At 33.1% G+C, this 26,132-nt stretch overlaps 1 protein-coding gene across 1 annotated transcript in view; it reads left to right on the forward strand.

The window, feature by feature from the left end:
* Positions 1–7,439, forward strand: part of LOC135129261 (toll-like receptor 6) — a 62,536-nt gene extending 55,097 nt beyond the window's left edge. Inside the window, exon 2 of the mRNA XM_064056421.1 lies at positions 6,596–7,439. The gene's annotated coding sequence lies outside the window, so the exon portion shown is untranslated. The remainder of the gene's footprint in view (positions 1–6,595) is intronic.
* The last annotated feature ends 18,693 nt before the right edge of the window (positions 7,440–26,132 follow it).

Genomic DNA, 26,132 nt, shown 5'->3' on the forward strand with positions numbered 1-26,132 from the left:
ATTAATACACGTATCTGAATGTATTAGATTTGGATGAACATTTTAAACCTTAAACCAATTTGCGTTAATGCTGCAGTTTCTAAACAATATCTTCTCATAACCGAACTTCACAATTGGCTTGAAGTATTTTAGTAAGGGTGCAACTAAATCGCGCTTGTACCTTTTCGTAAATTTAAGCCTCTGTCACAATGACGTATGGACATTCCCCATGTGAAAGCCCACAGCCATTATTAATTCATTATTAGCTCTACATATCCTGCACGTAATTAACAGTTCACGAAGCAACAATGGCGACCAGTCCACCACCAGCCCAACAAATTTTAAACAATCGTCTCTGATGAGAGGTAATGATGGTGATATAGGGCAAGACAAGGACAAAGAAGGGTCCGACACTTAGAGGAGATTTAGCCGACTATCCATCAGCCAAACAAACCCTTGAAAGTGTTTTGTGCTATTTTAATGAGATTATCTTTTTGCTCATGTGCATCGGGGTTGGTGTATGTTGTAAGCGTTTTTTAAACAAGGTCCTATTCCCCGTATTATCTAGGGCTTTAAATTAGTCACTATTTATTTTCGTGGATAGTGAGCAACCCCGCCATAAATGCCGTCCCACATAGAATTAGAATAAACAGGAACGTCATTTGAATATGAAAGAGATAAGCTCTTTTATGTACAAAGGGAAATATGTGGGTAATTTCCTCGTACCGTGGGGGTAAATATTTATGTTGTGATAATTTACAATTTAGATAAAAATTCCTATAAATTCAGCCCTTGCGTGAAAGTGACTCGCTGTGTCTTTAAAGTGAAATAATCCAGAGTAAGGTTCGGAATTAAAACTCAAGTGGACCATTAAGTTTCCCAGGCATCTGACTCGAGAACCAATTTGCTCTCTTTTAACGCCGTCATAATTTCGATGGTCGGACGAAAAGCCATTGTTCCTATTAAAAGTTATTTTTCGACTTGCCGTTTTCTTTGTTCGTTTGTTTGTGACACCACATGAAACCGAGCGTTCGTCAAATCTATTGTCGAAGCGAGAATAGGTGAACACAAGGTGTTCCAAGAACCAGGAATTCAAAAAGAAACATATTGTTCAGAAACTCGAAATCTTTGAATGGCGATCACCGCATAAACTGTGCCCTCACAAACAAAAATTCTACAATAATATCAATTTATTGCTAGCATTCTGAATGACACTTAATTATGTCTGAATGAGTGATCCGTTCAAACTAGCATATCTGGAAATCTCTCTCACGAACTTTTCCTCGTTAATCAATAATAATGAGGGTTTACGGTGGTACCAGCTGGAGATGCGTGAACAAATGCACTCCCCTAAAGCTCCAAAATAGGAAAAAACAGTAGCCGGTAAGCTGCCAATTTGACAAAGAAAAAATTTTGATTGTATCTCGTAATAATTATTGTAGAAAAGTCACAACTCATTCCGGTTAATAATTTTTAGGGAGTGGTTGCTGAAATCCACAGCTTTATTACCGATTGTATTATTGTTGCGAGGAGCGTTATTATGTGATTTACCGCCAGTGCTTTTTAATTGGTCATTAAATAAAATTTACAACTCATAAAAAACAATAATCAGTTAACGCTGAAAAGTATTAGGGTTTTGGATTGTACCGACCCGTTTCATCTTAAATAGAGGTGTTTTTTCGACGTCCCGGAAACAACTTCAATTCCATTTTAATTAATAAGACTTCAACAAATGTTCTAATGTTGTGAACACGAATCTATTGTAATTAGAAAACAAGACATCAGAAATATTTTTCAGATTATTGTTGAGAAGGTCGGAACGAATTTAATGATATTACTATTATTTCTTTTTCAGTGGTTATGTTACCCTTATAACTTATACACAATTCTTCCATACAGGGTGTTCTAACGATCTGGCGACGAAAAATTCCGCAGTTTCCGTATAGTAATAAAAAAAATTATAGAATCTGATAGAAATTATTTAGGGCAACATTTTTTTTTTCAAATATGTACTCGTATAAGGGTTGTTTCGATTAAAAGAATAAATGAAAGTTGTTTTTTTGTAAACATAAAAATCTCTAGATGGTGTTCTAAAAATGACTTACGAACTCTATAATACAATTAAGTCCAGTCTAAGTTCGAGAAAAATCATTAAAACATTCCTTACGTCAATGTGAGGTTGACGTACAAAATCAAAATATCAATTTAGATAGTTTAAAAACGGCGAAAAATTACCCCATGTCGTCAGATTATTTTGAACAACTTTTGAGATTTTTGTATCATATAAAATGAATAAAACTATAGATAATCATGATACTTGGAAAATTATTTTGAGTAATGACAGTCCGATTGATTTGATGTACCCAACACTAAGTAGTGAAAAAATGATGTCAATTAAAGGCCTTTTGATGAAATGCGAAAAAATAGATCCCTTTTCTGTCTGTCTGTCTGGCTCACTGTCTGTCTAACTGCCCTCTGTCCGGATATTTATTAAACAGATATTCTCCGAAACTACTGGACCGATTGTTGTCAAATTTTATATGTATATTAGGAATATCGTGTAGATGGTAAAATGCTAATCGTAAAATTTGTTTCACTAAATATTATTTAAATTTTATTAAACTACTTACTCTTGTACCTGTGGTTTATGAATCCGTGTTGGGTTTTTACCCTAGACATCCAAATCTATGAAAAAAAAATCAAAACTCTATAACAACATTTTGAAATTTCACTTTGAAACTGCAAAACCGAATGCTCTGAAATCTTGCAAACGTTTAAAAGTTATCGTAAGTATGATTATCGTTAATCAAAATTTTTTCGTTTATGCCGCTACCCCAAAAAACGATAACGTCATTTTACAATTTTGCATAATAAATGTTTTTTAAATTTTATAGAATTACATACTCCTGGATATGTAATTTATGAATCCGTGTTGAGTCTTTACCCTAGACATCCAAATTTTTGGGAAAAAAATTCAAGAGTGTATAGTAACATTTTACAGTTTAACTTTGAAATCGCAAACCCGAATGCTCCAAAATCTTGCAAACATTTTAAGGTTAGTGTGAGCACGGTAAATCGTTAATCATTGAGGAGACAAAATAAGTTCAATTTCATTTTTTTTAACAACTGATGCATGCATCTGAACGTGCTAATAGTAGAATTTTTTCGCGAGTTACAAACCCAAACATTCGAAGTTTGTTGGAATTTGCATCCCGTGGTGCAGTATCTGTGGGGGTGTTATTTACGTCACTGGTTTTTACTTTATACAAGTTATCTATCACTAAATGAAAATTGCAAAATCAAACTTTATAATTTTTCAAAGAAGCGGGATTTGTCCGACTATACTTCAACGGCGAGGGAAGTTCTGTCGAAAGCCTTCAACCATTTTTTTTTGTTATCTTGCTTTGACAAATGTGTAGAAATCAATATAGGGTAATTAAATTAACAAAATGACAGTTTTCAAATTGAATCGTCCTGAAATAAGTGTAAAACTTGTTCAATTTTAATACACATTTTTTAAAAACGGGTGCCTTAGTATTGTACATAATTTTTAACTCTCGTCTTTAAAAATAATGGAGCTGTGAATTTTTAAATAATAATATCATTTTTCCTTATTAATCGAAACAACCGTCTATTTGATTTTTTGTTCATAATAATACTTTATATATAAAATAAAAAATATATAGGATGTTTCACTAAAAAAAATATGTCTTTGTTGTACGTTCTTTAAATCGAACACTTTGTTTACTTTAAAACATGTTGAGTTCTTAAACTCCGCCAAAGGATTTTTTCAGTACGTTATGAAATACGCGACATTCATCACCTAACCATTAGGACACCCTGTATATCAAGATTATAGAACCTTAGGGATATCTTATTTTTACTTTTCGAACGTAAGTGAAGGAAGTATTGTGATAGGGTCCATCGGCCGACTGGCTACTTTAATGTTTTTCGACGTTTCATGATCCCTAGGGTATGAAAAATTGGTTTCCGTATGTCTGTCGTGTGCCGTCGGCTGTCTGTCTGTCGTCTGTGTCGTTTTTTATTAAACATATAATCTCCCATGTGTATTCTAGGATCGTGTAGGCGGTAAAATGGTGACTAAGATTCGTGTAAATATCCCTACCAACAATTTGATGACGTCCGCTCATTATGTTGCGTGTTAAGGTTACCTAAATTGTGTGAAATATTCTTAATGTCTGAAATCCTGTACTCGTGTATTCCATAATTTTTATCTACAATAATTTTTGTGCAATATTTTCCACGTGTTCATCAAGTGCTTTATGGTCCAGAGAGTAAATTAAATGGCTGTAGATTCGAATCCCATCATTACGGAGTGCTTTTTTTCCAATGTGACTGGTATTTTATTTTTATTTTTTTACATTGAAGGGTTATCATAAAATAACTAAAATTTTGCAAAAACAAAATTTATTATTTTTCGAAAAAGCTGGATTTGTTTGATTGTATTTAAGAGACGAGGGAAATTCGATCTAATAACCTTATACCATTTTTTTTAATAAATCAATATTTTGCGGTGACTAAAAAATCCATAAAGCATCACAGAGATAGGTCAAAGAAAAGAAACGTAGAAATTTTAAGCAATAAATAAATAACAACTCTTCTTTTAAATCAAATAAGAATACGATTACGATTATAATCCACGCTGCACCATTTAGAACTCTTAAAGATATTTTTCCCACCACGTTCAAGCGACCAGTAAAATCCACGAACAAATAACTCGGAAAATTAAAATTACCACACCTCCGCGTTCTCTTCATCTCTAAGTAGATTACGTAGAATTCTTACCTAATAAAAATCCTCAGACGCCAACTGCCATACGCTTAGTTGAAAGTTTAATTATATCCGAATGTAATGTAATTAAATTTCTAATAAATTCGGACCCCGGCGCTCCGCATATTAAAGAGCCAAGAAGGATCATTGTTAGCTTAACGATGGGATTGTTGAACGTTAATACAAGTCAGAGGGAGTATGTTCATTCGTTCCAGAATCACGAATCGCCATAAAATAAAGGCACCAATTAACGCAGCTGCGTGCAAAGTGCGTGCGTGTGTCGAATGACGATTTCCACCAACTTCCACACCATTATTTACCGGTTCTTGTTTGCATCCGCAAAATATGACTGTGGCCAGTGGCGGCTCGTGCGCATAAACAAGAAAGTAAAAAATAGAGATGTTGTTTATTAGAACGTGAGAATAGGCTTACTGTATGTTGTATTAAGCTCAACAAATGAGTCAAAATCTTGTTAAAATTAATTGCCTCTATGTCATTTTTCCAGCTTGGTAGTTGAATGAATGAATGAATTTGCCGATTTCCCTCCAAAAATTAAAAATCGTGAACCCGTGAATGTTTACTCACGAACCGCCTCTGGCTCTCTGTTGTACCTTGTTGCATCCTTGATCATTGTTTGCGTTGTGGTTTTCGCTCGACTCGAATAGCGAAATCGGTAATTAATGTTGCTAAATATTACATTGCGGGCTTGAACAAACGCATTAAAAAGGCAATTCATTTTGTTTCTCCAAATGGTAACAGGTGTCGATTGTTGGTTGTAATTCAAGCATTGTGTGTTGGTGATAAATTGTTGCCCTTGCATGCTAGTCTAATCATTTGCTAGACAATACAGGTAAATTATGACAAAGGTGTTTTTATTAATGGCGGCGCAATTGTAATTACCCACTCCAAGATAATTACGGAGTGGTACTACGCCTACTGATTTAATGGCTTGAACTGAGAATTATTTTTAGCGGCGGTTTGTGGTAATTTTCTCCCTTTCTCGTAATACTTTAAGCAATTTTGGAACATTACTTTCAGAAGATTAATTACTAGGTGACTGTCTCGCATTCATATTTTAATTAATGCAATAATTATTAAAGTTTTGTAGTTCGTCTCGAATTAAGACACACATTTAGCATTTACAGCACTCGTGGTAGGGTAAAGTTTAGTGATGAATTGGTGTTTTATTTATTTGAAAGTCTAACCTATTTTTGTAAAAAATTTCAAAAAGTCCATAAAACCTAACTTTTGAATTATCTGCCACTATATCGTTATTTAGTGACTAAAGTTTATGACCTTTTACATAATTGTTGTAAAATATTGAGGTAAATGACTTGAAATTAACGCATCTTTATGAGAAAGACCAGAAAACAATAAACGCTCTTTGCTAATGCCTAGTTAGTTTTTACATTTGTCTCTTCTGAGAAATATTTAACTTTTTTTCTCGAAAATTTGACAAATTAGTGCTATTTTGTTCGCGTTGGTAGGTCTAACCACGAACACGACACTCACAATCCAGGAGCCTTAATTGCGTGTGATTAAAAGAGCAACGTCATTTGATAGAATGATAAACGATGAGTAATAAAAGTTGTAATCTTGACCGTTTTCTGTTTAATTTATATAGAATGCGGAGTACACTCTGTCGTGTAATATAAAACTATCTATTTTAGAGGATACTCGTTATTAAGTTTCCAAATTCCATTCTTAGTGTGGGAGAGGTTCGATTTCGTTCCCGATAACACATTTGTTTCGATCTTGAACTGCTGCGGAACATTTGTTTAATGGGTTATATTGTCATTATTTTAATTTGGTTTTTCTTTTTCAGTGATCGACAACTCCAGCGTACGTTCTTGACGAATTAAAAACTGAGATGGACGGTCCTTCCTTGGCTACGAGGTGACTGTGATTGTGATATTTTTGTGAACTTTGAGTATTCTAAATAGATTATATCCATTCGGACGGATGGATACGTTTCTAGTTAATTATTGTTGTTATTTATAATTTATGAAAATGGACTGAAACAGTTTGAAACGAATTTAACTGAGAAATTTATAAATTCGGTCTTGATATATCAATGTTCTTTACATACTGCTTCATGAGCTTATTATTAATAGGTGTTCTAAAAAAAATCTGATGTATAATATTTCATAGTTTGAAGAGCAGTGACAGTCGTTTGTTTTGTCGACCATTTAGTAATGTATTATTCACTTTAAACGGGTTTTACTTTATTTAATACGCCATTTGTTTGCCGCGTAATACAGAAAGGTTGTGATTTATGTATTTCCTACACAAGGACTTGTTATTAGTATTTTATAAACGGTATCCACAACGATATTGATAGACTTAAGTATCTTGATTGGACCAGCCAACATTTGATCGTTCCGTTTTGGTCAAACACCAATCAATATTCGAACCACCAAATATTAATGGTTATTTTTTATTATGGTATTGTGCCGCTGGAAACGAAACGATCACGTGACGGGCGTCCATGATTTACGATTCCTAACTTAATATATTGTAATATTATTGACTGTATATACTGTGTATAAATAATTTAAAAGTATATTTTGATCAGAAATCCCAAAGCACACTATGTAAATAGCATTATTATTTGCTTATTCGAGACGTAACTCAAATACAAATAAAATTATTTAATTTTAAACCCACGAGTTTTTGTTTTATTGATAAGTTGACAATTTCGGTTATTCCCTTTGACCTTTTTCGAGAAAATATTGGAAGCATATATGTTGTAGATTCTACAAAATTCATTTATACCAGAATTCATAAATTTACAACTGCATCACGTCTAAGGACAAAATATGAACAGCTTGCTTGTTTGACAAACCTCAATATAGGACATTTAATATAAAAAATTTTATAAAAAAGACAAGAATGTAATATCTCTGCGAGCAAACAATAAAATTGTCTAAAATCGGATGAGAAAAGTTACATTGCATGAAAACGTGCCAAGCGCGAAAAGAGAAAACATTAAAGAAAAAAATTTCGTTGGGTTGAAGGCGTTGTGTTAAAGCTGGAGGACAGGCGAATGTTCATTTAATAAATCATCTCGAACAGTTGGCTAAACTACTTCGAATTATTTCAAATTTATGGCTACGAAATATCGTGTGTATTGTAATCCTTGCTTTTATTACGTACATAGAAGTCGTACAATGGGGATGTTCAAATATTCTCTAGATTCCAAAATAGAATGCATTTTTAAAATATTTTCTTTTACTCCTTTTGTCAGGTATTGGAAGGCCAGCTTTGTTTAGCACTAGCTCATCAAACAGTGACCGATCGTGACTTGGAAACCCCGTCTGTAATTTCGTCTCAGCTGGTGATAGGTGTTGTTGCTAAACATATAATACTGCTTCCCAAAAATCAATAACTAATAAATTAAGAAAACAAGAGTTAATAAACAGAATTACATTTTTGTGCAATTTAACAAAATAATTTAGAAATAGTAAAAAAAACGGACATTACGAGAATCGCAATATGTAGCTTAATTCAGTAGTGGAAACATGGTGCAGCAAGTTAGTTGTAGGAATAAGACAGGATACATGGTAATATTGTGCAATATGCAGCATTTGCAATGCAACTGTCAGTATTTTAGAGGGAACTCATTAATTTAATAGTACGTTATAAAATCAGAACCAGTTGTAAACTCTGCAACGCTTGTATAATGTAGTGGTGATTGAAATACAGCTGGCACTATTCGAATTTATTAGCACTTCTGATTTAGTTTATTTAAATCTAGTGGAAAGTGTAAAAAGCTAATGTTAACAATGACTATAATTAATAACCAGTAATAAATTATTCAGTTATTGTTTTTAGTGTTCTGAGGTTTTCAAGTTGTTTACATCCTTCCACTGGTCTTTTTTGTTAACCGATATTAGAGAACAAGTATATTTTTTGGTTTTTTACATTAAGGCAGTATACAGAAAAATTCATATGCAACCAAGTTTCATCTGAAACAGGAAGTACACTATTACTGTTGCGAGGAAAAGTAAGTAAGTATTTCGAGTGACTAAATATAAAACATGGAAAACATTAAAAGCTGAGTTTCTACAAGGTTAATTAGTATGTGCGTGACATAAATAAAGCAAATTAAGTTACACGTACATTTCCCAAGAATTTCAGCCCGTCTCTGCACACGTATTTTTAAAATATCTGGTAAGTACTCATTTCAGTGTCAACGGGTAATAAATAACACAGAAAGACAGGAATTGCAATGGGTCATAGAAACGGTCCTTTGAGTGGCATAACTGACATTTAAAAGCATGAGATGTTATTGAAACAGGAAGGTGATGCTTTCAAGACAACAACAATAAGGTTACTTATATTCATAAATAAAATTTGAACACTATGCAGTAAAAATCATCATGTCCTTAAGTCGTATGGGTGAAAAAATTATATTGATCACTTTTTCACAAAACAACATGCATTTTCCTAAAATCCAATTTCTACTCACGAAATTGGTGTTAAATTATTACATTATAAATGATATGCTAACAGAACTATGCATATATGCACTCAGGAATAGGTTATATGGTGATAACATCTCGAAATTAGTAATTGCATGACATGCAGTGCTTAACTGTTTACCCAGAGCATCTATATAATTAACAGATCTAAATCTACTGTACACGTAAGTTTTCAAAGGTTTTACATTTCCATTCCTTTATCAAGTGATAGTGATTTATTGTGAATTTTAAGTCATGAACAACTTGATGACAGGTTACAGTGTTCATCAAAAATGTTGTTTTGTAGTTTAATCATTATCCGATATTTAAATCAATAGTCATTAAAAAGACACAATTTTGTCTGACTTTTACTATTTGAAGGTTGTTATTAGGGCATTCATTTCATTATCATTAGTTTTTGGTATGTTTAGGGAGTTCGTTGACGTGCGTTAAAAACATTAGGGTGAGGATTCATCACATTTTACCAGTGTATTTTCGCAAAATTAGCTAATCCTGTGATGTACAAAGAATAGACCTTTTTTAAGGAATGTGGAATCTACAGTATCAAAGGCACTGAATAAATCGAAAAAAATAAAAAACGACAAAACTCATTATTGTCAGATTTTTTATTAAGTTGTTGTCCAATTTCAAGTGGTCTGTTTCTGCAGAATAATTTTCTCAAAAGCAAAAATGGTTGATATAAAACAATTTATAACATAATATTTTATTACCACCAGTTAAATGTACATTGGTCAGGACGGGTCAGGTCAGGTCAGGCCAGGTCATATCAGGTCACACCATGTCACGTTACGTCATGTCACGTCCTTTTTAAACTTTAGTAAGCCATGTTTTTTCTTTTGTTGGTTACTATGACTGACGGACGTGATTTCTTTACTGTCACATCTCATATGTATCATTCATGCTTGTTAGTTTGCCCTTTTCAATTGACAGAAAAAGCGTGAATCTTATTTTAATCAAAAAATAAAATTTTAAAGACATTGATCGAACAATTACGTTCAAAATAACAAAAATAATTTAATAAATAAAATTTGCGAACAAGTAAAGCTGCTTGCAATTCCGATATACTACAGTCAAACTACTTGACTACAGCTACTTGACGTATTTGACAGAGCGATGACAGCTCAAGCTGAAAATCTCTAGGCAATCTCACAAGGTCGTTGATGCCATCTGACGCCACAAATTGATGCGCAGACGATTTTTAAATTGGTGCATCGGATGTCTATACCATGTTTCCTTCTACCATGATGTAACATTTATGTACGTCGAAGGAACTTGCGTTTACCAAAATTGTTCTTCCGTTCGTCGTTGGGTACATGTTTCAGATTTGAAAAGTATTTCCAGCAAATTCACAAGTGAAGGTTTAAGATTTACAATTTTGCACGCGGATTGTCATTTGGACTTTTTAGAAAGATGTAACTTTTTATTAAATTCGGAAAATAATGACAGAAATTAGCACAAAACGATGGACGGGACACTTTTTCAAAATTGCGTGGTTAATCAATCAGCTTATCCCTGCTTTCAACAGCTGCAACGAAAATGTGGGATTCTAATACCATATTATGAGGTAAAGTTGGACAAACTATTCACATTTTCTTTTTAGAACTGGTTGGAAAAAACAATTTTTGATAGACGAGACATTATAAGTAATTGGTCATGAAGTCCTTAGACCCTTAGATTATCCCCACTGTCTATATTGAAATTCATCCATAAATAAGGTCGAGAATTGATTACTTCAGGTCCTTTCCAAATGTAATCCAGAAATGTGGCGTAATTTTAGTAAACATTGTACCGAACTTAAGGCTGACTGGAAAAAACATGGGAAAGTTTTCTTTGGAGGAATTTGATTCAAAATCAGAATTAGAAAATGATGATGAGATTGGTACAATGATAAACTGGATGCTAAGTTTGAACAGTATAGGTAGAATTAAATTTATAAATAAGATTTACTTTTAGATAGTAGATGGTGAGGATGGTAATAAAAAGATTTTAGTTGCAGACCATCCATCAACAAAAATTTCCAAAATTATTCCATTTTAGAATATCTAGGAGAAAAATTAAACGTTCAGGGCTTATCTCTCTTCCATTTGGGCCAAAGGATTTTTTAAGTTATTTTATCTACAAAAGCTGACAAAAACTGCTTTTGAACAGATTTTCTCTGAAAAAGTAGTCGTGTAATTGACCAATGCAATAAAAATTTTATTTTTAATTTGATTCTTAGTTGAGCAGCGAGCGAGTGCACATTGTTAGCAACAGCTGAAGTTAAAGTCATAGTAAACAGTGATTTTCTAGGGTAACAAGTGCGTGATAGTAAAAACAGCACAAGAGAATATTTCGTAAAAGAAAAAAAAACGCGAGTACAACTGGCGAGACAAGAAAAACAGCAAGTTTATGTAGAATCAGAAAACGATTGAGAGTGATAAGATTGGTGACATTTTTGCGGCCTGGCCAAAAATAGGTGATAGTGAGGGAAGCGACAGCAGAGGCGTGTGCCGCACGAGAGAAAACGATTCGCCGCGCAAAGAGCCAGCAAAAACATTGAAAATGGAAGAAAGAGAACAAATAAAGCAAGGACAAGAGCCGTTGATGGAAATAATGAAGCAACTAATGGAAGAAATGATACAACTGAGAGAAGAAAATAGAGGGGTAAAAAAATAATTACAGACAATAAATGGAATACTGGAAAGAGAAAGAGAAGAATGGAAAGAAGAAGAATTTAGAGAAGAAGTTGGTAAAAAAGAGAGGCAAGAAAGAAGAAACAATTTCATAATTACGGGTATGGAAATAAGGGAAAAAACAGTTGCAAAAGAAATTGAGGTAGAAGTAAAAGTGTTGGAAACAATAATTATAGGGAAAGAGGAAAGCAAGAAAATACTGGTTAAGACGCTTTGGGAGGAAAAACAAGAGGTGATGAAGAATAAAAATAAATTGAGAGGAAAGAATAAATATTGATAATGATTGGACAGTACAAGAGTAAAAAATTCAAAAAGGAATTAGGGAGGTAGCTAAAGAGGAAAGAAAAAAAGGGTACACAACAAGGGTGGGATATAAGAAGCTGGAAGTAGGGAACAAAATGTATACATGGAATGAAAATAAAGGAAAATTGGAAGAAAAATTTCTCAAATCAAGTCAGCACTAACCGAAGAAAGAAACACAAAGGGGAGGGGTAGTAATGATAGGACCAATAAAGACTTTAGGTTTAAGAATGTAGATTTTGTACATAATAGGGGAATGGGAAAGAAGAATGGGGAACATAAACGTGGTTTAAAATTACTCTTTTGGAATATTGCACGTTTGAAAAAGAAAGATAATTTATTTTGGGACTACGTGAAAAATTTTGATTTTGTGGGACTAACAGAAACATGGATACGAGAGAGACTGGAACAAACTGAAAGACGTGTCGCCAAAGGAATTTCAGTGGAAATTGCAAGGGGCAAAAAAAGAAAAACGCAAGGGTAGAGCAAAAGGTGGAATCATAACAGGAGTGAAGAAAGATATAAAAGAAATAGAAGAGGGGGCGATAGAAATGGAAGGCATAGTTGAAAGAAAACTGACTGTACAATATATAGTAGAGGAATGAGAAACACGAAACAAGAAATATAAGAAAAAATCGAAGAGTCCGAAGAAGAATTTCTACTGTTAGGAGGGGACCTTAATGCCAGAATAGGGAACAAAAGCAGGGAAAAAGACGGGGAAAACACACGAAAATCGAAAGATAAAGTAGAAAACAAAGACGGAAAATTGCTATGAGAATTAATTGAAGAAAGAGGTTGGGAAGTCTTGAATGGGGTGAAGGAAGGGGACGAGGAGGGGGAATTTACCTGGATAGGTAAAAGAGAGGAATCGGTAATATACTACGTAATAGTAAACGGATTAGCAGAAGAAGAGGTAGAAACATTCAAGATAGGAGAAAGAGTGGATTCCGATCACATGCCACTAGAAGTAAAAGTGAGGGGCATAAGTAGAGGGAGCGGATGCTTAAGAAATGAAGTAGGAAAAGAGAAGAAGATATGGGTATGGAATGAAAAAGGAATTGAGCATTATTAAAAAAAAAATCTTGGAAGTGGAATTTAAAGAAAAAGGAACTGAAAAGAAAATGGAAGAATTAAAAAGAGAAATTGAAAAAACAGCCATAAGAAAAGAAATTGGAAAGGGGAATTTTACAAAAGAGAAACAGATGGTGGGATAGCAGATGCAGAGATTTAAAAACAGAAGCAAGGAAATGTTTACGAAGGTGGGAAAAGGGGAAAGGTATAAAAGAAGAGTACTAGCAAGCAAAAAATAATGATAGAAAACGATGGAAAGAAAAGAAAGAAGAGATACAGCAAGAAGAAGAAGAAAAAATTAAAGCCATAAGAACTGAGCAAGAGGCATGGCAGTATATAAATAAATAACGGAAGAACAAAATCACGATTATTGTAGACATACCTATAATACGTGGAAGAAACATTTTATGGAACTGTTGAATGGAAAGAAAGAGAGAATTGTAGTGCAAGATAGTAAAACTGGGATTGGTAGTAGAGAAAGGGAGGCTGAGATTCGAGTAGAGGAAGTAGGAAAACAAGTAGGAAGACTGAAGAGAGGAAAAGCACCGGGGAGGGATGGGTTGGTAAACGAAGTGTGGATATTTGGGACGGATGGGATGATTGAAAGATTGAGCGAGTTAATGAATGATGTGTGGAATGGTAAACGGTTTCCCAGGGAATGGAGAGTAGGGCAAATATACCCAATTCATAAAAAGGGTAGTAAAGAAAAAGTAGAGAATTATCGGGGATTAACTCTCCTAAATACGGCATATAAACGGTACGCAATGGTGTTAAATGAAAGGTTGGTGACAGAGATGAACGAAAAGAGTATATTACCGGAAAGTCAAGCGGGAATTAGAAGAGGTAGAGGGGCTATGGACAATGTATATATCCTGCATCATCTAATAGAAAAAGAGTTGCTAAAGGAAGGAGGTCGGGTATATGCACTGTTTGTAGACCTAAAAGCCGCGATTGATACGGTGGACAGAGTGTTTGGGGGAATGCATGGAGAGAAGAGGACTGAGTGAAAAGTTAATTGTAGCAGCAAGAGAGATTTATAGAGAGACAGTGACTAGTGTGAGAGCGGGAGGAATAGAAAGTGAAATGTTTTGGACGACGAAATGACTCAGACAGGGATGCCCATTAAGTCCCAGTCTGTTTGCTTGTTATATAAGCGATATCGAGGAAATGTTTAGAAGAGTACAAGTGGGAGGAATTGTGGTGGGAAGAGAAAAGGTATGGTGTTTAGCATTTGCAGATGATTTGGTAATATTGGCGAAGGATAACTGTGGAATGAATGAGATGAAAAAAAATCTGCAAAGATACTTTAAAAGAAAGAAACTGGCGGTAAATGTAGAAAAAAAAGGGAGAAAAGGGGAGGAAAAAGTGTGGCGTTGGGAAGATCGAATCATAGACACAGTAAAGGAGTTTAATTATTTAGGATTTACAACATCTAATACGGTAAAAGCACATATAAAAGAAAGAAGGGTCAAAGCAATGCGGATAATGGGAAGGGTGTGGAGTATAGGTGAGAGGATATTTGGACATGACGTAATAAGAAGGATGAAAATGTTTGATAGTTTAGTTAGGAGTGTATTAATGTATGGAGTGGAGATATGGGGCTGGAAGGAATATGAAGAGATGGAAGCAGTATAAGAAAAATATTTGAGGTGGATGTTAGGGCTACGGAAAGAGACGCCAGGCTATATAGTAAGAGAAGAATGTAAACGAGAGAAATTAAGAGTATACACTGGGAAAAGAACTGTAAAGTATGATGAAAGGTTGAAAGAAAGAGAGGAATGTAGGATATTGTATGAATGCTGGAAGGAAAAAAAAAAGGAAGCAGGGAAAGAACATCACAAGGGTAGACAAGGATATTATGAAAGACTAGGATACGCATGGATGGAAATAGAGAGAAAGAGAGAAATGCGGGTGAGTAAGAGAGAAGAGTTGTGTATGCGTGACAGAGACATAGATACACAAGAGAGAAGAGCGAATGTAAATCTAGGTACAATGCAGACTATAGAAAGATAATAACAGAAACAATACCAACTTACCTAGACAGAGAAAGCGCGAAAGAACAAAAAATAATTGCGAGAGTTAGGTGTGGAAATGAAGAAAGAAATAATAAGTTTTGGGTAAGCGAAGGTGAGAGAATGTGTAGGATGTGTGGAGAAGGGCGAGAGACGATAGAGCACATGCTGCATGACTATGAGGAGAGCAAAGAAAGAGAGGAGAGTGTGACAGAGATATTGAATGAAGACGGAAGAGGGGTGGAATGGATGAAAGAAGTGGAGAGGACAAGAGTAAGGCTGGGGCAAGGGGGGATGGGGTAAAGAAAAAAAATGAGTTATTTGGTTTATAAAATGTATTTATTTGGTTTTTGTTAATTAGGAAAAAAGTGTAGTGTTGTAGTCAAGAATCTTTTAAGCCCGTAGGGTAAAAATAAACACTTACTACTAAAAAATAAAAATTTTATTGCACGTTTTTGTTACACGCTTGACGAAAAGATTACTGAAAAGGTTTTTTTGGCAATACTTATTAATGTCTACACAATGAATGTCGATTTTGCAATTAGTACAATTTTCAACTGCAATTTGTGGCGCAAACTTGCTTCAGTGGTCCTTTTGTAAAATTTGATGCGAAATATCAAGCTTGTTTTTTATAGACCCTTCAACATAAGACTCCGCTATACTGGAAGAGTGTTTCAGTTCCTATATCTTTTGAGTTGCAAAATATCTGTTCCGGAATCGACAAGCAAGATAGCACACGATTTTCAGTATGCTCTTAAGGGTTGGAAAACTTGAGACATTCACGCATTGTATAAATTTCATTCATCATTTTTCTAGTTTTAGTGCTTTGACAACCAATAACACAATTTCGTGGTTTGCCCACAGTCATTTTAGAAAATATCCTGCATGCTCCGAGGATGCCGAAAATGGTCACAACCTAAAATTATATATTACATTTTCAATATCTTATGTATTATTACCAGACTTCGGCATACCAGAAGTGATGCTCCTCTCCATACGATCACCAACGCTGTTGCAATCGTGGCCTACAATTTCGGGAATTCTTAACAACAGTGACTACTTCTTCTAGGTTTTCGGCGTTGCCTACCTCTGATTATTACCTACCTGATAGTATGACTTTTTTGACATTTCTTTATGTTGCAAACGGTTGCCCATAATGTTTTGATTTGTAATATTTTAGAACATTAATAATCAAAAATTAGGAATATTCCTAATTTCATGTCACTTATTGTAACCTGAAATAATTGGAAGTCATTAAATTCATATTTACAGTTATTTAACTATCGTCCAAACAATCCAAAAGAGTCGACGAAAGTTCAAAAAAATTTGGTAATTGTGGCACAAACGTATAAGCTGACATCGTTATTTACGTTTTTACATTATAAATAAGTGAATTTACATGGTAAATAAATTTGTTATGCCAGTAAGTGTATAATTTTTAGCAAAGTCAACTTTTTCCATAATTTATCAGTTATAATGAGAGATTCAGTTACCTGTCTCTTTTTTTCATTTCTCTACAGAGTAAAATCTTTATCATTAGACATCTTTACTCTTGGCACGATTGCAGTTCCTATTCTCTATTTATCGCAGTATTTACACATTTCGGAAAAAACAGTCACGGACGGAGTGATCGAAGACAAAATGGATTTGAGAGGAAACAGCAAAGAATTAAATGACCGGGGTGGCAACTATTAAATACAAAATAGCTGAAGATGGCACGGAATGAGGAAGAAACACCCTAGGATAAATCAGCTGGACACAAATAATACAACTTCACTTTTTTGCGTGACACAGTAAAGTAAACTGAACAATTCGCAAGAAACTGGTATAAACTTCTTTGGTTCTCTAACTCAGTTTAAGGAATAGGAATTAAAATCACATTTTCACTCAGTTAATCGGAACACTGAATCCACTGCTTATGTAACTAAAGTGAAAAATTAAACATTAAGCACAAGTTTGAAAATTTTTGAAACGAAGCGAAGCTGACGTAGAACGAACGAGTTATGCGATTTTTCGCTTATGCTACATACAACATTTTTCCTACGACTGCGACTGCGACAAAAAAATAATACCTATTAGATGGAAACACAACATTTTATTTCAATATTTATATATTTATTACACGTATTTATCGCAAATTGAACGTGAAAATCCATGTATAACTTATGTATTATTTTCACAATAAAAATACAAAATATTTTTTTTTTTTGACCTTCGCATTGTATAATAAAATTACAGCAAAGTTTTTTTACGTTGTGAAAAAATTATTCTTCTGTATTTTTTGCAGGTGTCAAGCAGTGACAAAAAAAACTAAGAGAATTACATAATTCAGTTATACTCCAAGCAAATATGCACAAGGCTAAAGCACACAAACGGCTTGTGTTTAGTATGCTAAAGATCATAATTTATGTAAAAAGATACGAGCAACAAAAATATAAATCACACAGAATGTATAATTAGGTATCATATGAACAAACTAGGAATAGTAATAATTAGTGTTTCGTTGTAGGTAATCTAAATATTTATTAGCAGTTTTATTTTGCGTCGGAATTAGTCATAATTCTAAAGACGTATGATAGCAGGATACAAACACACCGGCAGTATGCGAAACAAGGTGTTGTTATTACCTGGATAATGCTTGAATTAATGTCATATTAGTCACAGCAAAAACTTCCCCAAAAAATATGTCTAAACTGACATAAATAAGTTCAGGTATCTCTTTTCAGTTTGCATTATTTTCAGGGTAGTTCTGTAAAAGAATTGTGTGCTAACTGCACGACTGGCTTTATCCACTGACTTGATCTTCCTTCCATTCAGATGATAGTGCTGATAAAAAAAAAACAGGGTGTAAGCTTAATTTCCACTGGCGACATAAAAATATTAAATATTCTTTACCAAGATAGTTTTTCTTTTTTAGTTTTAAACTTTTATTGTCATTTTCATTCATTTGGTGATCACAACACAAACATTTCGTTCCTTCCACCCTTCCAGAAAATTGATGGCGTGATCTCAACAAATAAAATGTTGAATCTATTATAATGTGGATTTTTAAAGAACATATGTGTGATAAAAATCTCAGTTTTGATTCAAATGATTAAATATTTCACTTTGAAAACGTTGTCTGACCGGAAAAATGTATACATTATACATGATGAATATATCTTTCGTAGTCATCAGAAAAAGCTAAAAAACATGAAAGGGAAGAACTTCTCGTGGAATAAAACAGTACTAATACTTTGGAGGAGTAATTTCTAAAACGAAATAAATAAAAATTCTTTTTGAATGTATAGTTTAACTCTATGAGGATTGTTTTTACCTTTTGTAATTTCTATGTTTGCGTATGTATTTGTTGCGTTTGGTGAATTACTTCATCATCATAATTACTGTATGAAAACATTATACATAAATAAGTCTTCATTTTCGAGTAAAAAATGGGTTTGTTTGTTGGTTTATGACAGCCGTACTCGTGTTTCACACAGTGTAAAAAATTAGTCGTGTGACTTGCATATGTTGCCTAATTATACTGCAACTGTTATCGCAGATTATAAATCTCACGGTTGACGACTTTCCATGTCGTTGATTCCGACTTGTTAAAAGTTTAAAATGAAAGTAATTTCACGAACGAATCCCGATCCTAGTTCGTTAGTGTTGGCCCTTGTTGAAATTTTGTTATTAATTTATAGCCATAATGAAATTATGGCCACATGTCCGGTTTATAAAACGATATGGATCGTGACACCGTGACGACAGCTTCAAAAGAAAACAGGTTGGTATTACTGGCGTGTAGCACCAACACGGTATTAATGAAACGATTTAATTAAACTGTTATCATTTCTATCGAACGTTCACTGACTGGCGACTCCGTAATAAATAAAGCATTTAAAAAAATAAACGAAGACAGTCGTGGTCAGTAAGATGAATCGTTACATTCAACGCTGAAGACTAGTTCTTTGTTTGTGCCACCATCATACATCATAGTGTCCATCTCTTGGCTAGACGTTACATGGCCTTGGAACTTTAAACACAAAACAGAACTTTGTATTCAGATGGGTTAACAAAACGTGCGATCCCTAATATCCCGTAAATGATAAATGGCCGAACTTATAACCTCAAATTTATACAGGTGGAATTTATCGCGTTAACAACGCGCGAATTTGATTGAATTATTAATTGGGTCAGATGTGTTGCCCTAATTTGGGATACATAGACGAAATACCGCAGACGTTTCGCTTTCGTCTTATTAATATCTTATAATGGATGCGCATCCTTTTCAAGACAATGTTCAAACTCACACATGTACATCCATCTCTTTTAACTCCAGTAAAATCCGTAGTAGATTCCACAAGACAATTTTCTCTCACAGTGTTGAAGATGTTTACGACACTACCAAGAATACAGTTAACATGTATGCGTTTTTGCATAATTTGAACACATTAAATTCAATTGGTCGCTTTTTATAAAACTGATGTGTTGACGATTAAAAAAAAGCTAAATCTTCTGATGTTTTTTTCAGAATATTTAAATTTTATTGTTGCTAGTTTTTTTGTAAAACTATTAGACGAAAACTCTACTACTTAAGTATGCAAGAATACTTAAATATACAAAAAGGCCTACGAAGTTGGACAGGCAGCCACTAGAACATGATGAAAAGAACATTTTTTTTATTGTACCAAATGTCACTATAATTTATCACTGTGGTTACTACAGACGAAAGACAAAATATTTTTCAAAATGTTTTATAAGCTAACTGGAATCCCGAAACACTCACTTTTGCGTTTAGTTATTAGTAAAGGGTCAGTAAAGGGTAAGAAATTTCGAAAAAAAAACTACTTTCTGTGGACTACAAAGCCGAAAAGTAACTGGTAAGTATAAGATTTTTATAAATGTTTCGCAACCCCAGCGACCTGTGAAATTTAAAAATGTTGTAATCATGAACACTTTTAAAGTTTTAATTAACACGTTATTCTTCAGAGTAATTACGACATTTGAAACTTTATTTCTGTTACTTTCGTCTTCAGGTAAAATTGTTTCGTTGCTTCATTGCATTTTTGACAGTTTTCAGGAGTTATTATTTGGGGGGTCATTGACCATTTGACTCCATTGACGAACCGCCTCTGAGTATAATGACAAAGTGTATTTTTTGTAGAAATTTTCACATCAATTTTTCAACAGATTGATTGACTAACAAACAAGTTTAGGTAAATAATTCAACCCATTGTTTTACTGCATAGAGGTTATAACAAATTCGCAAAATAAATTTTTTTAATGTTTCAAAGAAACCGGATTTGTTGAACTGTATATAAGGGGTGAGGGAAGTCCTGTTGAAATAACGTTCGACTAATGTTTTTTTGATTAAACACGTGACGTTACGTTAATTCAAACAGAAATTTGTGTGCTTGAAATTAGAGGCCGTGGGCAAGTACATCTTCTCTGGGTTTTCTGTTCGAAAAATAGAACACCTATAGCCATTAATTTCTTAAATTTAAAAGAAATGCTAATCATAATTCCTTACACTTTGGTGGTCGTCAGGGCTCCGTTATTGGTCTCACTCTATTTTTAATTTATATCAGCGATAGAGACTGCTTCTAAATTTTCCAAAGCAATTCTTTTCGCTGACGATACAACTTTAATTTTATATTCGTCTTAGGAATATCGTGTAGATGGTATAACGCTAACCAAAATTTGTGTCATCATACCGACCAACACTGTAATAACGTCTTAACATTTTGCTTAGTAAATGACTTTTAAATTTTATGAAATAATATACTCTCGTACGTGTGGTTTATAAATTCGCGGTCATTTTGTTCATTATTATAATTTTTTTTTATTAGTTGAACCTTCTGTGTCCATTTTTTTATTTTTAGTATTACACTACACGTGTCAGAATTGACATAGGTGTCTTTGCTGAAATGTTGATCCGAATATTTTTAATGAGAAACTAGGAATAATTATAGCCTTGCACTTGCTCATACTTTTGAGGCAATTATTTGACATTTTACACAATTTCGGAAAACACAATCAAAATTTTACTTCCCGAGCGTTTGTCGCCTGAGAACTTGTTTGATCCACAGACCGGAGTGCACTCAGGCCAATGTCGACTCTAAGCGTTCAGAATTCCTGCGCGGAATGGTTATTATTTAGATGCTATTATTTGCAAACATAATGTCACATCTCATATGTCTCATTCGATTTGATATGAAAATTTTTTTTTTTAACTAAGAATTCATTCTTTAATTGTGCTCGATACTAACAAAATGTTCTAAATTAGCAATACTAGTGGAACTGTAATCATGCTATGGATTTTTTTCGGGAAAGTGCAGTTATTTTTATGTTTTAGAAGCATTGTGTTCTATTTTGTATTAATTTTTACATATTTTTAGTGAGAATTTTGGTGTTTTTTTATTTTCTATACTTTCTCAATTTTTCGATTTTTCAACTTCTCGACTTTTCGACTCCTCGATTTCTCGATCTTTTGATTTTTCGATTTCTCAATGTCTCAGTTTTCGAATTTTTAAATTTTTCAATTTGTCGCTTTATCGATTTTTCGATGTTACGATTTTTGAATTATCCAATTTTTAAAATTTTCGAGTTTCGGTTTCTCGATGTATTTCTATTTTTTGATGATTGGAATGTTCCATTTTTCAATTTTACGATATTTTAATTTTTCAGTATTTTAAATTTTAGGTTTTTCGATGTTTCAGTTCTTCAGTATTTTTTAATTTTTCAAATTTTGACGTTTCTGAATTTTCATTTTACCGATTTCTCAATTAATCTGGTTTTCTATTTTTCCATTTCTTGACTTCCCAAAGTTTCGATTTTTCAGTTCGTCAGTTCTTCAATTTTTCGATTTTTCCGCTTTCTGATTTTTCAATTTTTCGATTTTTTAGGTTTGTGATTTTTCAACTTTGCTCTTTTGACTTTTCGATTTCCAAATTTTTGGATATTTCGTTCAATTTTGTGATTTTTCAGTTTTTCGATTCTTTGATTTTTCTTCTATTTTCCAATTTTTCGACTTTGTACTTTTTAGATTTTCAATTTTTCGTTTTTAAAACTTTAGATTTTTCATTGTTTCGACTGTTTTATACTTCGATTCCTCAATTTTTCAACTTTTCGATATTTCATGTTTTCAGATTTTAAAATTTTGGGTTTTTCGATTTTTTGATTTTTCAGTTCTTCTACATTTCAATTTTAAATTTTCGATTTTCCAATTTATTTTTTAATTTTTCGATTTTCCAAGTTTTCGAAGTTTCGAAATATAAATAGGCCAAAATCGAAAAATCGAAAAGTTAAGAATGGAAAAATTGATAAATCGAGAGATTGAACACTGAAAACATCGAAACATTTGAATCTCGATGATCTATATCTCAAAAAATTGAAAAATTGAAAATTTAGAAATTCGGAAAATTGAAAAATTAAAATACAGAAGAAGTGACAATTCGAGAAATCCAAAAATCTACAATTTTAAAAATTGAAAGATGACAATATCGAAAAGCGGAAAAATTGACAAATCGAAAAATCCAGAAGTCGAAAAGTCGAAGAATCAAAATATTGCAAAATCCCAAAATCGAAAGAAATTTCCAAAAATAGAGACATTAAAAAATTGGAAAATTGAGAAATTGAAAAACCCAAAAAGCTCTAGGAAGTACCATCCCGAACTTGGTCAACACGCTTTCGTTTCTTAAAGATATCCACCTGTTTGAGTGCATTTAGAATGTTTTTTTTTTACCTATATCTAAGCCTTTCACCACCATGTAAGGTTGCGAATGACCTAGCTATCGATGCGACCAAATCTACAAATAACAAAAAAAGTTTCAAAAAAACGTCGAATAATAGGAGAATTGAAGAACTGAAAAATCGAAACCTTGTGAAGTCAAGAAATGGGAAAATCAAAAATAGATTAATTCAGAGATCGGAAAACTGAAAATTTAGTAACTTCAAAAATTGAAAAATTGAAAAATAGAAATACTGAAGAACTGAAAAATAAAAAAATCGAGAAATCGAAAAATCTAAAATTTAAAACATTGAACAATTAAAATATATCGCAAAGATCTGGAAATCCAAACATCAAAAAATCAAAAAATAGAAATTCGAAAATCTAAAATTTAAAAGTCGAAAAGGTGAAAAATCGAAACCCCAGATTTTAAAAAATTGAAAAATTGAAAAATCTGATAACTCAAAAATCGAAACAGAAAAATTGGAAAATCGAAAAATTGAAAAGCCCAAAAGTAAATCGAAAAACCGAGAAATTCAAAAATCGAAACAAAGAAAAATTCAAAAACTGATCATAGAGAAATCGAAAAATCGGAGGATCGAGAAATTGAGGAGTCGAAAGCCGAGAAGAAAAGTTAAAAATTGAAAAATCGAGAATTTGACCAATCAAAACATGGAAACATCTGAATTCGATAAATCGAGAAATCAAAAAATTGAAAAATCGAAAAATTTTAAAAAAGAAAAATTAAAAATCGAAAATTTAAAAATTCGGTAAATTGAAATAAAGAGGAACTGAAAACCCGACAAATGTTAAAAATTGAAAAATTAAAACATCGAAAAGTTGAAAAATTGAAAAATCTAAAGTTTGACGATAAAAATTGAAAATCCAAGAAGTAAAAAATCGAGAAATCAAAAAATCCCGGAGTCCAAAAATCGAAAAGTCGAGAAATCGAAAAATTGAAAAATCTCAAAACTGAAAGAAATTTCCAAAAAAACTGAGAAATTAAAAAATTGAAAAATTGAGACATCGAAAAACTAAATAAACAAAGTCGAAAACTCGTAAGTTTAGAAAATCGAAAAATTGAAAAATCAGAAACCTGAAAAACCGAAAAATTGAAAAATTGAAAACATCGAAACTTTAGAAAGTCAGAAAATGGGAAAATATAAGAAAAAGATTACTTCAGAAATCAGAAAACTGAAAATTTAGAAACATCAAAATCTGAAAAATTAAAAAATCGAAATATTTAAAATTCGTAAAACTGAAGATGATAAAAATTGAGAAATAGAAAATTTGAGGAATGAAAAAAAATCAAAAGCCGAAAAATTTCAGTAGCGTAACATTTAAATAACATTTATTCAATAAAATTGTAAGATGAGAGATCATCAGTTCCAGGGGGCATGAACGGATAAATTGGAAATCTATATTTTGTCATTCGGTAACAGTTAAAATGTCCGACCAGATGGTTGAAACGGGTTAGTTCTTCGTAGCGGATGTGTATCAGATTAGCTCTAACGAAAGTCGGCTCATAGATAAATCGTTTAAAGTCGATACTGGCCTGTGTGCGCTCTGGTCTGTAGATCTAACAAGTTCTCAGGCGACGAGTTACTTTTTTTTAACGATAGAAGTTATCACAAAATAAAATTTCGCAAAACCAGATTTTAAATTTTGGACTGTATGACTACAACTGTCAAGTTGATGTCTTGTAGTTTATGTAACTAATTAAACACTTAGCAACAACAAATGAGACAGTTACACAGTCCGAAAAGGCGGAACAAATCAATGCCTCATTGGATGTATGAATCATTTATGAGAGCCCTGTCCAAGGGAAATTGGTGGAAGTGAGTACACGGAAGTTTCAGCTTGCGATGAAATCACCCATAGGACAAAGAAGACGTCTTAAGATGAGACCTAGACACTACCACGGAAAATATAAAACCTCATTGTAAGTCACGTCATATCTCCCACCCAGACAGGTACGATCCCAACCGCTGTTACCTATTGGAAATTGTAACAGTGTTGCCTACCATGAAGCGGACAAGAAATAGTGGTTGCGGAAGCTCCGTAAGAATCAACAAGAAGGTGATGCAGTGACTAAGTGAAAAATTGATTGCTTTTCTGTTTTACAATATTTTATAAGTATGTTTTGTAATATTAACATTTCTACTTCCACCGCTAAAAAATACAGCTATATACTTTGTAATAATTTACCACATCGAGACGGATATATAGAAATCTGAAATCCAAAACAATGTCATCAGATAAATAACATTTATAGTGTTTGTATACATCAAATATTTACTTATTTATTTAGCCGTAAAATTGTATCTATTCATTACTTACGACTGGTCACTGTTTTAGGTTCTACTATTATAATTTAATGTTGTTTGTGTTTATATTTTAAGCACATGCCGACACCCCGATCTAGCAAAACCCACGTACTTTTTCCTGTCTCCCAGACATTTTTTTTTCTGTTGTCGTAGAACAACTTTTATTCAGTAAGGAAAAATTTTTATACCTGAAAGAAAGGCGGTTTTTTTATAGACGACAGGGGAACGACGACTGGAACGTACGATACATACTCAATGTTCGTTTAGGTAGGTATTCACTGAAGTGAATTTCAATACAAATTTGGCTGATTTGATTTAGAAAAGTACGAAAAGAACAAAGTTCGTCTCATCCAGATATTATTACCCTGTACCCTAAGGTCATAGGTCGGCTTGTGCTCAGGCATGTGTTGGTATATCCCTGGCGATTTCATTGTGAGGAGTGTGCCCCTAGTTTAATTAGTGAACCTGATTTGCTTATGGTCAATCACGGATCAACCGGTAATGGAGTGTTGATGCTAACATAATGTTGTTACTTATTTATTGTTAGTGCGTGCAGCATAATTGCGTTTCAGTACAATGGCCTGCATTCATATTGCAACGTTTACGGAATGTTGTTTTCTTTTTATTAACATTTGAGATTTTTTAACCCTTTGACAAGAACCTTTGAACTTCAAAGTGGGACGTTATCAAAATTCGTATCGCCTACTCTATGTATTTGTACTTTTGTTTATCGACAAACAAACGATCTAAAACAACCAAATCATTTATTTAGTTACGTGAAATAT

This window comes from Zophobas morio, unplaced genomic scaffold, assembly GCF_036711695.1.
Source record: "Zophobas morio isolate AGI-343-1 ecotype UQ-CSIRO unplaced genomic scaffold, CSIRO_AGI_Zmor_V1 ptg000014l, whole genome shotgun sequence".
Lineage (NCBI taxonomy): Eukaryota > Metazoa > Arthropoda > Insecta > Coleoptera > Tenebrionidae > Zophobas > Zophobas morio.